Here is a 12,286-nt window from a genome sequence, read left to right on the forward strand (position 1 = left end):
CCCACCATGCTTAGACTTCGAAAAAAGAGACACCGCTCCAGGGATCAGCCTTGCAACGAAAGAGTGGTGAGGCCAACACAAATGCAAGCAAGTCAGGGAAAGCATTCGACAATTAGGGCAGCTGCGTCCCTGACAGAGTCACCCACATCAGACAAAGATAAAAATAGCCACACAGACGCCCGTGAGCTGGAGGACTTATCCGACCATGAGTCGTCACAAGCATACTTGAAGATCTCCCACACGTGACACCCCAGACAGCAGAAGACATTCTTTAGTGGATGATATCTCACAACATTGTAAAGAACTCCTAAATAGGGAGCTGCAACCCGCATACGGACCTGGGCTGGTCCGAACACCATAGAAAATCAACAGTAATAAGATGTCACACAGCGAGCTCACCCCCCACTTGCCCTTGGACTGCTCCAGCAGGGTGAAGATGTTGGCCTGTCACAGACTGACATCACAGGATTGGGTGGTCAGCCGTTGCTGTACTGCCATGGGGATCGGAAGTTGGGGATGGAATTGTCCTGTTATTGTTATTGTTGATGCCCAAATATGTGATTGGTGTGTGGGATTGGGATTGAGGGGGGGATATTTGGAGGGTGCTGGGGGACCCGGGTTGGGGACATAATAGCTCAAAGCACCATAAAACCCTGACATACAGGAAGAGGAGGGGGGTCCACATTGCAATGTTACAGGAGTCACACCTCACTAAGGTGGAAGCTGACTGCCTCCATAAACATTGGCGGGGACAACTGTTTGCCACTACTTACTCCGCATATGCGAGGGGAGCATTGGTGTGGGTGTGGGTGGAAGTACCCTTTGAGCCTATCTCGTGGACACAGACAAGGAAGGCAGTTATGTATTAGTAGAGGGCCGCTTGTGCAGACGATTAATAGTGCTGGGAAGTATATATGCCCCCAATCAGGACCAGGTCTTCTTCCTCTACACGCTGTCAGCCCTGCTGGCCAGATACCCAGATGCCCCCTATCTCTTGGGGGGAGACTTCAATAGTGTGTTGACCCAGACCTCTACTGCTCTACTCCTCCCGTGCAAGGGGCGGGGGAACTCACAGTGGCAAAGGGCTTGATGACGTGGAGATCGAGATGGGACATGGAGGACATCTGGCGGATTCAGCACCCCCTCTGCAGGGAATTCTCCTGCTACTCCCACATATATCAAGTACACACCACAATTGACAATATGTTCTGCACAGCTGGCATCAGCGGTACCTTTGCACAATCAGAGTATCCGGGCCACACAGTGTCCGATCATAGGCCCATATTTATACTTTTTTTATTGCTGCATTTTTGTCATTTTTTTTACGCAAAAGTGGCGTAAACTTACAAAATACTATGATATTTTGTAAGTTTGCACCGCTTTTGCGTCACAAAATCACGCAAATCTGGCGCTAAAAAAGTATAAATACGGGCCATAGTCTGTTACTAATAACGATGCAGACATTGGAGAAACCTTCACCAATTCTGACGTGGCGCCTGTATACCAGAGCCATGGAAGAGGAGGTCTTCCAAAGCGCCTTAACGGTCAAGCTGATGGAATACCTTACACTAAGGCCCTCATTACAACCCTGGTGGTCGGTGTTAAAGCAGCAGTAATACTGGCAACAGTCCGGCGGGAAAAAATGGAATCACGACCATGGCGGAAACCGCCAATATAGACAGGCACTTTAACACTCCGTCCTCCACGGCGGTAGAAACAAACACTGCTGCGGTAACCGCCAACAGACAGGCGGAACACAAGGTTCAGCCCACTGTATTACAACACGCCTATCTGCCACCTTTTTCGGGGCGGTACCAACGCCATCAAAAGCACGGGGGAAACAGTACTTCGAATGGAAACCACTCACCTTTTGAAACTTTACGAACAACCAGGACGCCATGGAGCCCGAGTTACAGGTCCTGCCCATGCTGGTCTACCTCCTCTTGTATCAGGAGCAGCAAAGACGCTGGCGACGACCACAGTGAGTACTGCACCTAGCACACAGGGGAGAGGTGGGGGAAAAGAAAGTGACATACACACGCAACACGCAACACCCCCACCTTCACCCACAACACCATACACACAAATACATGCAGCAACATTACATACACACCCAGTCAACCCCCTGGAAGAACACAAGGACAAAAGTAAATGACTGTAACGAGTGGAATCATTGAAATATCAGATAGGCCAAATTCAAATATCAGTATATACAAATATGTACACCAACTACACAAGTCGGATATTAATGAAATCATTCTCCATGGATCAGTGTCCCAAAATGCATGGGCAAAGCCCACACAAGGTATCTGACTCGAAACAGAGAGAACACTGCAGGGGCATCAGATGGAAAATAAACAGGCACCTCAGGGGAAGGGGGGCACCTCAGCCGGATGAACGGACGATGCCACTGCTCCACGAGGGGGCTCCATGCCCACTGATTGGTCCTGGGGAGTGCAAAGCCACAGTCTCTCATGTCTCTCCAGTGGGTGGTTTGCCCACTGCATTATCCTGGGGAGTGCAAAGCCACAGTCTCTTAAGTCTATCCAGTGGGTGGTTTGCCCACTGCTTTATATTGGGGAGTGCAAAGCCGCAGTCTTTCAAGTGGATGTCATTCTTCACTGGTTCTGGAGGGGGCCTTGTGCCCAGAGTGCTTCATCCTGCCAAGGACTGAGGTAGTGGATGCCTTTCTCCACTGGTTCTGGAGGGGACTTTGTGCCCAGAGTGCTTCATTCTGCCAAGGACTGAGGTAGTGGATGTGAATCTCCACTGGTTCTGGAGGGGGCCTTGCGCCCAGAGTGCTTCATCCTGCCAAGGATTAGGTGAGTGGATGTGAATCTCCACTGGTTCTGGAAGGGGCTTTGTGCCCAGAATGCTTCATCCTGCCAAGGACTGAGGTAGTGGATGTGAATCTCCACTGGTTCTGGAGGGGGGCTTGTGCCCAGAGTGCTTCACATGCAGTGTGGCAGGTCCCATTCCCTCACCTGGGTGTGTGTGCCATGAGATTGCCTGGGAAACGGTAGCATGATACGCCATGGAGGCAGAGACACACTCCACCCTGCTGCGACTTCGCCTGCCACCTGCAGGTACAAACAGTTCTTGGAGTCATGTACGCTGGGCAGGGTCCATGACATCTCCTGCAGCTTCGGATGGCTGGCCACTGAGGATGATTGCCATGTCAGCTGTGGTGGCACTGTCTGAGCACGTCGCGGGGCTGGTGGCAGTGTTTGCGGCGGTGTCTGTGGCGGAGGTGCTGGCGGTGGTGCATGTGTCTGCACCTGTTGAGGGACACAGCAGGATGTCTCCTGCAGCCTCGGACGGCTGCCCACTGAGGATGATGCTGGGGACTGTTGCTGAGGCAGCAGATCTGCAGGTGGCGGTGCAGGTGGCGGTGTCCACCGCCATACAGGTTGATGTTATGGTTGACAGAAGGGGAGACTCTGGTCCCTTAGCCCAAGCCTCCCTGTCCTGTCCTGACCTGCTCTTCGCCTTGTGTCCCTTCCCCACCTTTGATGTCGCTGCTGGTGCCTTGCCACTGTCCCTTTTTGGCTTGGAGGAGCCCTTGCTTGCTGGTAGGTATGGCTTCTCCCTCCGGCATGTGGGCACCTTCTTCACCTTGGCAGGTGGTAGAATGGCCTGCTCTTTGGCCTCGCTAGGTGGCACACTGGCAGTCCTGATGGGTGCTCCCCGCGATGTGACCGGACTTGCTGAGGCCACTGTGCTGGATGATTTGGTGGCTGAGGTGCTGGGCTGAGACCTGGACAGCCTGGCCCTAGGGGAAGGACAGGGGGGGACACAGGGGATGTGTGAATGGTAGTGGGGGTGGTGATTGCACGTGAGCGGTGTGTGGTGATGGGAGTGCTGGTGATGGAGGTAGTGGCTGAGGATGTAGTTCATGCAGGTGTGAGTGGAGACGAGAAAGGGAGGGAGGAGGAGGACATGGAGGAGGGGGACACAGTGGATGCAGTGGATGTTGGTGTGTATGCATGGGGAGGGTGCTTGTGTGAGTGCCTGTGGGATGTGTGGCGCTTATGTTTGCCATGTCCACTCTTGTGTGTTGATGAGTGTGCATGCTGGTCTGATGGTGTGCTTGGGATAGGCTGAGGTACAGGGGATTGGGTCTGGGTAGAGAAAGTTGGAGGGGGGAGGCTGGACACAGGGACAATGGCTGCCATCAGTGCTGAGGCCAGAGCCTGAAATGCTCTCTGTTGGGCCGCCACACCAGAATAAATGCCCTCCAGGTATGCATTTGTTTGCTGCAAATGCCTCTCAACACCCTGGATGGCATTCAAAATGGTTGATTGCCCAACAGTGAGGGATCTCAGGAGTTCAATAGCCTCCTCACTGAGAGCAGCAGGGCTGACTGGGGCAGGCGCTGAGGTGCCAGGGGCGAAGGAGATGGCCACCTTCCTGGGTGAGCGGGCACAGGAAACTCGATGAGGGGCTACTGGGAGGGCGGTGCTGGTAGGGAGGATGGCGGCTGTACCTGTTGATGCGGTGGGCACAGAGGTGCCCACCACCACGAGGAAGCTCCCATGAGAGGAGGAGTCGCTGTCGCTGGTGTCAGCTCCTGTCCCCGTCGTGGAGCCCCCCTCACCCTCCATCCCACTGGTGCTTTCGGACTCCGTTACTTCACCCTCCAGGGCTTTGTGGGATGCAGCTCCCTCCTGTTTCGGTGCCACTGCTCCTCTGCCAGATGATGCTAATGCACACAAGGACAGGGTGACAAAACAAAAAGGGGGGTGAAGACAGAAGAGACACATGGTCAATGCCTGCAACACCACTACCGTTGGTGGACACAACACACAGGGAGCAGCCCTATGCACTAAGCCATGCACTGCCAGGCAGGGGAAAAGCACAGGGGGACTCTGTCGAGGGGACTCTGTCGAGAACCATTTTATGAACAGCTGGAAGCCATGGGAGCCTGACAAGCTGTAGAGGGCAAATACCACCTTTGGGGTTGGATTGGGAATGAGGCTGCAGATCAATGGATCTACATTTGCATGTCTGCCCTGGCCTAGGGGAACCCACAGCCCACCTTCCCCACCCAGACACCTTGTCAAGCATGCAGAGTCAGCTGAATGAGAGTATACTCACCCCCTTGTGGCTGCTGTGATGCCCTCAAGTGCCCATCCAACTCCGGATATGCCACCGCCAGGATCTGGTACATCAGGGGGGTCATGTTGCGACGGGCACACCTTCCGCATTGGGAGGCCATCCCCAGCTGGGCCTCCGCCGTCTTCTTGGTCCAGCGGTGCAGGTCCTTCCATCTTTTCAGGCAGTGGGTGCTCTGTCTATGGTAGACCCCCAGGGTCCACACTTCATTGGCAATGCCACGCCAAATTCCCTTCTTCTTGTGGGCGCTGACCTAGAGGAAAAGTGAAGTAAAAGTGGATGTTATTCCCCCGTACATTTCTTCTCACACATTGGCCACAAACCTCTCACCCTGGCCCAGAAATACATTCACACACCATCCTCACATTCAGGCCTGTCACCCACCCCTGTCTCTTCCATCCATGACACTCCATACAATCATGTGCCATCCACCATGCACACAGTTTACTCACCTGTTTGTCTGGAGGACCGTACATTTGCATGTACTGGGAGAGGACCCCATCCACTAGTCTGTCCAACTCCGCTGAAGTGAAGGCAGGGGCCCTTTCCCCAGACACTGTAGTCATTGTTCCTTCCAGACACAGGTCACAGCAGCACTTGCAGTGTAGGTCCTCTCCTGTTGATGGTCAGGTATCAAGTGAGTGAACAGATAGAAAATGGCGGTCACGTCCGCGGCGGTGCTTACCGTCACCACCGGCGTACATCGTCATTGGCTCCTGGAACCCATAGGGCCCAAAGATAACCAATGCTGAATAGCGCCGCGGTCTTCGACCGCCTACTGCGACGGTCATCTTCAAGCAATGGAAGGTGTCCCAAGGTCTGGGGGTCAACGGCCATCCAATGGATGGTATATAGTCAGAATTCCACAGGGTGCCGATCACTAAGGATATCCGGGGCTCTAGTTAATCGTCAGATAAAACTGAGGATATATCATTCAGGATGCCAATGGATGGTGTATAGTTCCAAAGAGCGCTGATCACAAATGGTATCTGGGGCTCTAGTTACTTATCAGAAAAAACGAGTATATGTCATTTAGGGTGCCAGGGTAGGTCGTCAGCACACTCCTGGGTCAGTTCACGATGTATCGTGTGAATAAGGATGGGGCCCACCATTTGTGATCCATTGTTTGAAGATGACCCTTACCACCAGATTGTCATGTTACACTGGAGTGTAGGTGCTACCGACTGGATTTTCCTTGTCCTGATGATGACCCCTTTTTGATTTTTCTTTACAACGGGGTCGAAACGTCGACATATCTCTAAGAGTGAAATATATAAATATAAAGAAACCTTGTGATACTTCAGGGCTTCCTGGACTGAAGGAGCCACTAGAAGTTCATAATTTTCTTAAAACCACCCTTTGTACATACTGTATTTATCACCTTCACTTACCTGCAGTTTATCACCTTCACTGTTTTTATTAGGAGCACCTATTTAGATGAATGCAAGCTTAACATTCAGAATAATATATCCAACGAAATATACGTTTAATGTCTGGAATAACATGTTTAAATAAATATATAAATGCAGTAATTTACTATTGATGTCACAATTTTTGTACACATAGAATTACTTTAGTCCTTTGATTCCGTGGAAGTCTAGGTTACTTCCCCTTTGTTTTGTTCTATCTGCATTTATTACCCTGGTCATAAGGGTTAGAGGGTATTTGCCTCATTGTCTTTTATATGATTACAAAACACACAAACAGGATCCACGAAGAGGAGGGGAGGGCGGGTGGGCTGTAGACCTGGCTGATTAAACTGTAAAGCAGGGGCACACCAATCACTCACCTGACAGCTCAATCAATCAATCCATCAAACATTTGTAAAGCGCGCTACTCACCCGCTAGGGTCTAAAGGCGCTAGGGTTGGGACTCTGCTGTACTAACTGGCCCAAATTAATGCTGAGTGTAGATCTTACTACATGGCCCTAGACAGCAAACCGCCACGTGCGGATGTGGGGGCACTCCAAAACGACCTGGAGGGCTTGCACCTGAGATCACTTTCGGTGCAGGAAAGTGAAAAAATTGGGGCACCGGTGGACATTCAAGAGATGCAGACTGCTATCAAAGCTCTGGAGATGGGGGCATGGAGGCCTATGAGAATGGAGCATTGTCCTCCTCCGCTAAGGAGGCATTGGTGAAACCCCTTCTCAAAGGGAAACAGGACGGACGACGGTTGCCGACTTCCACCCACTCTCAATGCTAAACACTGACTTCAAGGTGCTTAGCAAAGTGCTTGCGAACCAATTGCTCCCACATATGCTGGACCTCATTCATGAAGACCAGAATGGGTTAATCCCTGCCCACAGCATGTCACACAATGTACGGTGGCTCTACATCCTACTATATAGAGACTGACACCCCGACCCAACAGCAATTATAGTATCAGTAGACCTGGAAAAGGCCTTTGACACAGTACGATGGGACTACCTGGAGGCTGTGATGTTGCGCATGGGCCTAGGACCTGATTTGGGGAGATGGGTTAATTTACTTTACTCCTGCCTTACAGCAAGGGTCAAGACCGGGCGCACGATATCCAGCAGTTATGATATCTACAGGGGAACCAGACAAGGCTGCCCGCTCTCACCGTTGCTGTTTGCTATGTCCATAGAACTGCTAGCGGAGAGCTTCAGGACCAAGGGATGGGAGTGGGGCGTAGTTAGAGGTGGGGTCCCACACATCATCTCCCTTTACACAGAGGACCTCCTTATATACGTACGAAACAGGACTGCCGAGCAACCCTGGGTGCTCCAGATGCTGGAGGACTTTGGTAGACACTCAGGCCTACGACTCAACAGAAGGAAGACATGTATGTTACCGATGATCGAAGGGGTGGCACACCCACTTTTGTGCCCAGAAGATGTACTCTGGTCTCCCCGAACATTTTGATATCTGGGAATTCAGGTCTATCACAATTGAAGGGACCTTAGAGAGGGTAACCTGGGAGGGGGGTATCACACACTGAAAGCTGCAGTGGATTTCTGGCACTCGTTAAAGTTATCCGCCGTGGCCAGGGTCACACTTTCCAAGATGGTGATGCTCCCCAGACACCTTTTCTATTTTACCAACCTGGTTCCGAACCCTAGATGCATTATTGCGTGAATTGGTGTGGGACGTCACCGGGTAGCGCAGGAACTCTCCACCTGTCACCTGAGAGAGAAAGGTTCGGAGTCCCTGACTTCGAGCTATACTACCTGGCGGCTCAACTTCAGTGGCCGGCGCAATGGCTAAATTGGTTTGACTTATTAGAGATCACCCTGGATGGAGAAGCTAAACGCGGGGAGGAATTCTAGGTACGACTGCTCCGGGAAAGACAAGTACCTCCCAGACAAAAAAATATTGGTATCTGCGGCCATGATTGCGTGGCGTAGAGCCCTTAGGAGAACAGCCACGACTAACACCTATGCCCCGCCACTACCTCTTATTGGAATTCCACATGGCGAACCTTGTACCTCCTTCACTCCCAGACAACTAAAATACTGGACGGAGGTGGGGATTAATACAGTAGGTGACCGCTACCAAGGAGGGATGCTGGTACTTTTCAGGGATTTAATGGAACAAAAGGGGTTACATGCGGTACAATTCTTAATTTATGAGGCTGTCACACGTGCCCTGAAGGAGTTGTCAGGTGACAGCAATGAAGAACCCCCCAAGACTGCAGTCTTCCAGAATATGTGGGTTATTGGTGGTGGATCTCACCTGGTCACATGGATCTACAGCGCACTGAATGGGATGATTGAACAACCACTAGACGGACTGTGACTCAAATGGGAGACAGACATAGGCAGAAACATGACGGACACCGAATGGGCTAAAACTTTAGCATCTGCAAACAAGATTTCACATCTGCCTGAAGTATATACAGTACTACTACGTTCACAGGACCTACCTCACTCAGCATAGAACTAATAGGATATATGGAGCGATGACAGGAACATGCCCCTGATGTCAGATGACTGACGCAAACCTCCGCCATATGACTTGGGAATGCCCAACACTAAGACAATTTTGGGGTGGAGTAATTTCTCAGCTCAACAACATTTTAAACAGACAATTAGACGATGGGCTGGTGGTATGTTTACTGGGACTTTTCCAGTAAGGAAATGCCTCCTTGGCATGGTTACCCCTGGCGTTTTGCCTTTTGTTGATGCCAGTTATGACTGAAGGTGTGCTGGGACTCTGCTAACCATGCCGCAGCACCAGAGTTCTTTCCCTAAACTGTACCTTTGTTCCCACAATTGGCACAGCCCTGGCGCACAGATAAGTCTCTTGTAAATGGTACCCCTGGTACCAAGGGCCCTGTTGCCAGGGAAGGTCTCTAAAGGGCTGCACATTGTCTTATGCCACCCTGGGGACCCCTCACTCAGCACATGCACACTGCCTCACAGCTTGTGTGTGCTGGTGGGAAGTAAATGACTAAGTCGACATGGTACTCCCCTCAGAGTGCCATGCCCACCTCACACTGCGTGTGGCATAGGTAAGTCACCCATCTAGCAGGCCTTACAGCCCTAAGGCAGGGTGCACTATACCACAGGTGAGGGCATATGTGCATGAGCACTATGCCCCTACAGTGGCTAAGCAAAACCTTAGACATTGTAAGTGCAGGGTAGCCATAAAGAGTATATGGTCTGGGAGTTTGTCAAACACGAACTCCACAGTTCCATAATGGCTACACTGAAATCTGGGAAGTTTGATATCAAACTTCTCAGCACAATAAATGCACACTGATGCCAGTGTGGAATTTATTGTAAAATGCACCCAGAGGGCATCTTAGAGATGCCCCCTGAATACCAGTCCGACTCCTAGTGCTAGGCTGACCAGTTTCTGCCAGCCTGCCACACACCAGACGAGTTTCTGGCCACATGGAGAGAGTGCCTTTGTCACTCTGTGACCAGTAACAAAGCCTTTACTGGGTGGAGGTGCTTCTCACCTCCCCCTGCAGGAACTGTAACACCTGGTGGTGAGCCTCGAAGGCTCATGCCTTTTTTTACAGCATCCCAGGGCATCCCAGCTAGTGGAGATGCCTGCCCCTCCAGCCACTGCCCCCCACTTTTGGCGGCAAGGCAGGAGAGGATAATGAGAAAAACAAGGAGGAGTCACCCACCAGTCAGGACAGCCCCTAAGGTGTCCCTAGCTGAGATGACCCATGCCTTTAGAAATCCTCCATCTTGAGTTTGGAGGATTCCCCCAATAGGATTAGGGATGTGCCCCCCTCCCCTCAGGGAGGAGGCACAAAGAGGGTGTAGCCACCCTCCAGGACAGTAGCCATTGGCTACTGCCCTCCTGACCTAAACACAACCCTAAATTTAGTATTTAGGGGCAACCCAGAACCCAGAAAATTATATTCCTGCAACCTACACAAAGAAGAAGGACTGCTGACCTGAAATCCCTGCAGAGACGACGGAGACGACAACTGACTTGGCCCAAGCCCTACCGGCCTGTCTCCAGACACAAAGAACCGACAGGGACCAGCGACCTCTGAGGACTCAGAGGACTGCCCTGAACCCGAAGGACCAAGAAACTCTCGAGAATAGCGGCACTGTTCAACAACATCAACATCTTTGCAACAAAGAAGCAACTTTTAAATAACTCACTCTTGTGAGACTTCACACTTTGCACCCGACGCCCCCCGCTCAAACTCCAGAGAACCAAAACTGCAGAGAGGTCTCCCAGGTGACTGCGACTACGTGATTAACCTGAGACGACCCCCCTGGACCCCCACAGCGCCGCCTGCAGAGAGTATCCAGAGGCTCCCCCTGAAAGTGACTGACTGGTAACAAGGAACCCGACGCCTGAACCAAGCACTGCACCCGCAGCCCCCAGGACCGAAAGTAACCAACCTCCAGTGCAGGAATCACCAGCAGGCGGCCCTCTTCCTAGCCCAGTCAGTGGCTGGCCCGAGAAGCCCCCCTGTGTCCTGCCTGCATCTCCTAAGTGACCCCCGGGTCCCTCTATTGCTTTCAATAGCAAACCTGACGCCAACTTTGCACACTGCACCCGGCCAACCCTGTGCCACTGAGGGTGTGTTTTGTGTGCCTGTTTGTGTCCCCCCCAGTGCTCTACAAACCCCCTGGTCTGCTCCTCGAGGACGCAGGTACTTACCTGCTAGCAGACTGGAACTGAGCACCCCTGTTCTCCGTAGGCGCCTATGTGTTTTGGGCCCTCCTTTGACCTCTGCACCTCACCGGCCCTGTGTTGCTGGTGCGGTGACTTTGGGATTGCCTTGAACCCCCAACGGTGGGCTGCCTATGCCCAGGAAACTGAACTTGTAAGTGCTTTACTTACCTCAGAAACGTAACCATACTTACCTTCCCCAGGAACTGTTGATTTTTGCACGGTGTCCACTTTTAAAATAGCTTATAGCCATTTTAACCTATACTGTATGTACTACTGCTTTAATTCAAAGTTCCTTACTTACCTGTGTGGAGTACCTTGCATTTTATGTATTTACTTCAAATCTGGAATCTTGTGGCTCTAAAATAAATTAAGAAAATATATTTTTCTATATAAAAACTATTGGCCTGGAGTTAAGTCTTACTGAGTGTGTGTTCCTCATGTATTGCCTGTGTGTGTACAACAAATGCATAACACTACCCTCTGATAAGCCTACTGCTCGACCACACTACCACAAAATAGAGTATTAGCATTATCCAATTTTGCCACTATCAACCTCTAAGGGGATACCTTGGACTCTGTGCACACTACCTCTCACTTTGAGATAGTATATACAGAGCCAACTTCCTACAATCAATTAATCAATCACGTAATTTATAAAGCGCTCTACTCACCCGTCAGGGTCTCAAGGCGCTGGGGTTGGGGGGAGCTACTGGTCGAATAGCCATGTCTTGAGGCCTTTTCCTGAAAGTCAAGAGGTCCTGGGTCTGACGTAGGTGGAGCAGTAGGGAGTTCCAGGTCTTGGTGGCGAGGTGAGAGAAGGATCTTCCTCCGGCGGTGGTGCGGCGAATGCGGGGGACGGAGGCGAGGGCGAGGCTGGTGGAGCGGAGCTGGCGGACAGAGGTGTAGAAGGTGAGTCTGTCGTTGAGGTATGCCGGACCTGTGTTGTGGAGGGCTTTGTGTACGTGGGTGAGTAGTTTGAAGCTAATCCTCTTTGATACAGGTAGCCAGTGTAGGTCTCTGAGGTGGGCAGAGATATGGTCACGGCGTGGGATGT

Source organism: Pleurodeles waltl, chromosome 7 (genome assembly GCF_031143425.1).
Source record: "Pleurodeles waltl isolate 20211129_DDA chromosome 7, aPleWal1.hap1.20221129, whole genome shotgun sequence".
In the NCBI taxonomy this organism is placed as follows: Eukaryota; Metazoa; Chordata; class Amphibia; order Caudata; family Salamandridae; genus Pleurodeles; species Pleurodeles waltl.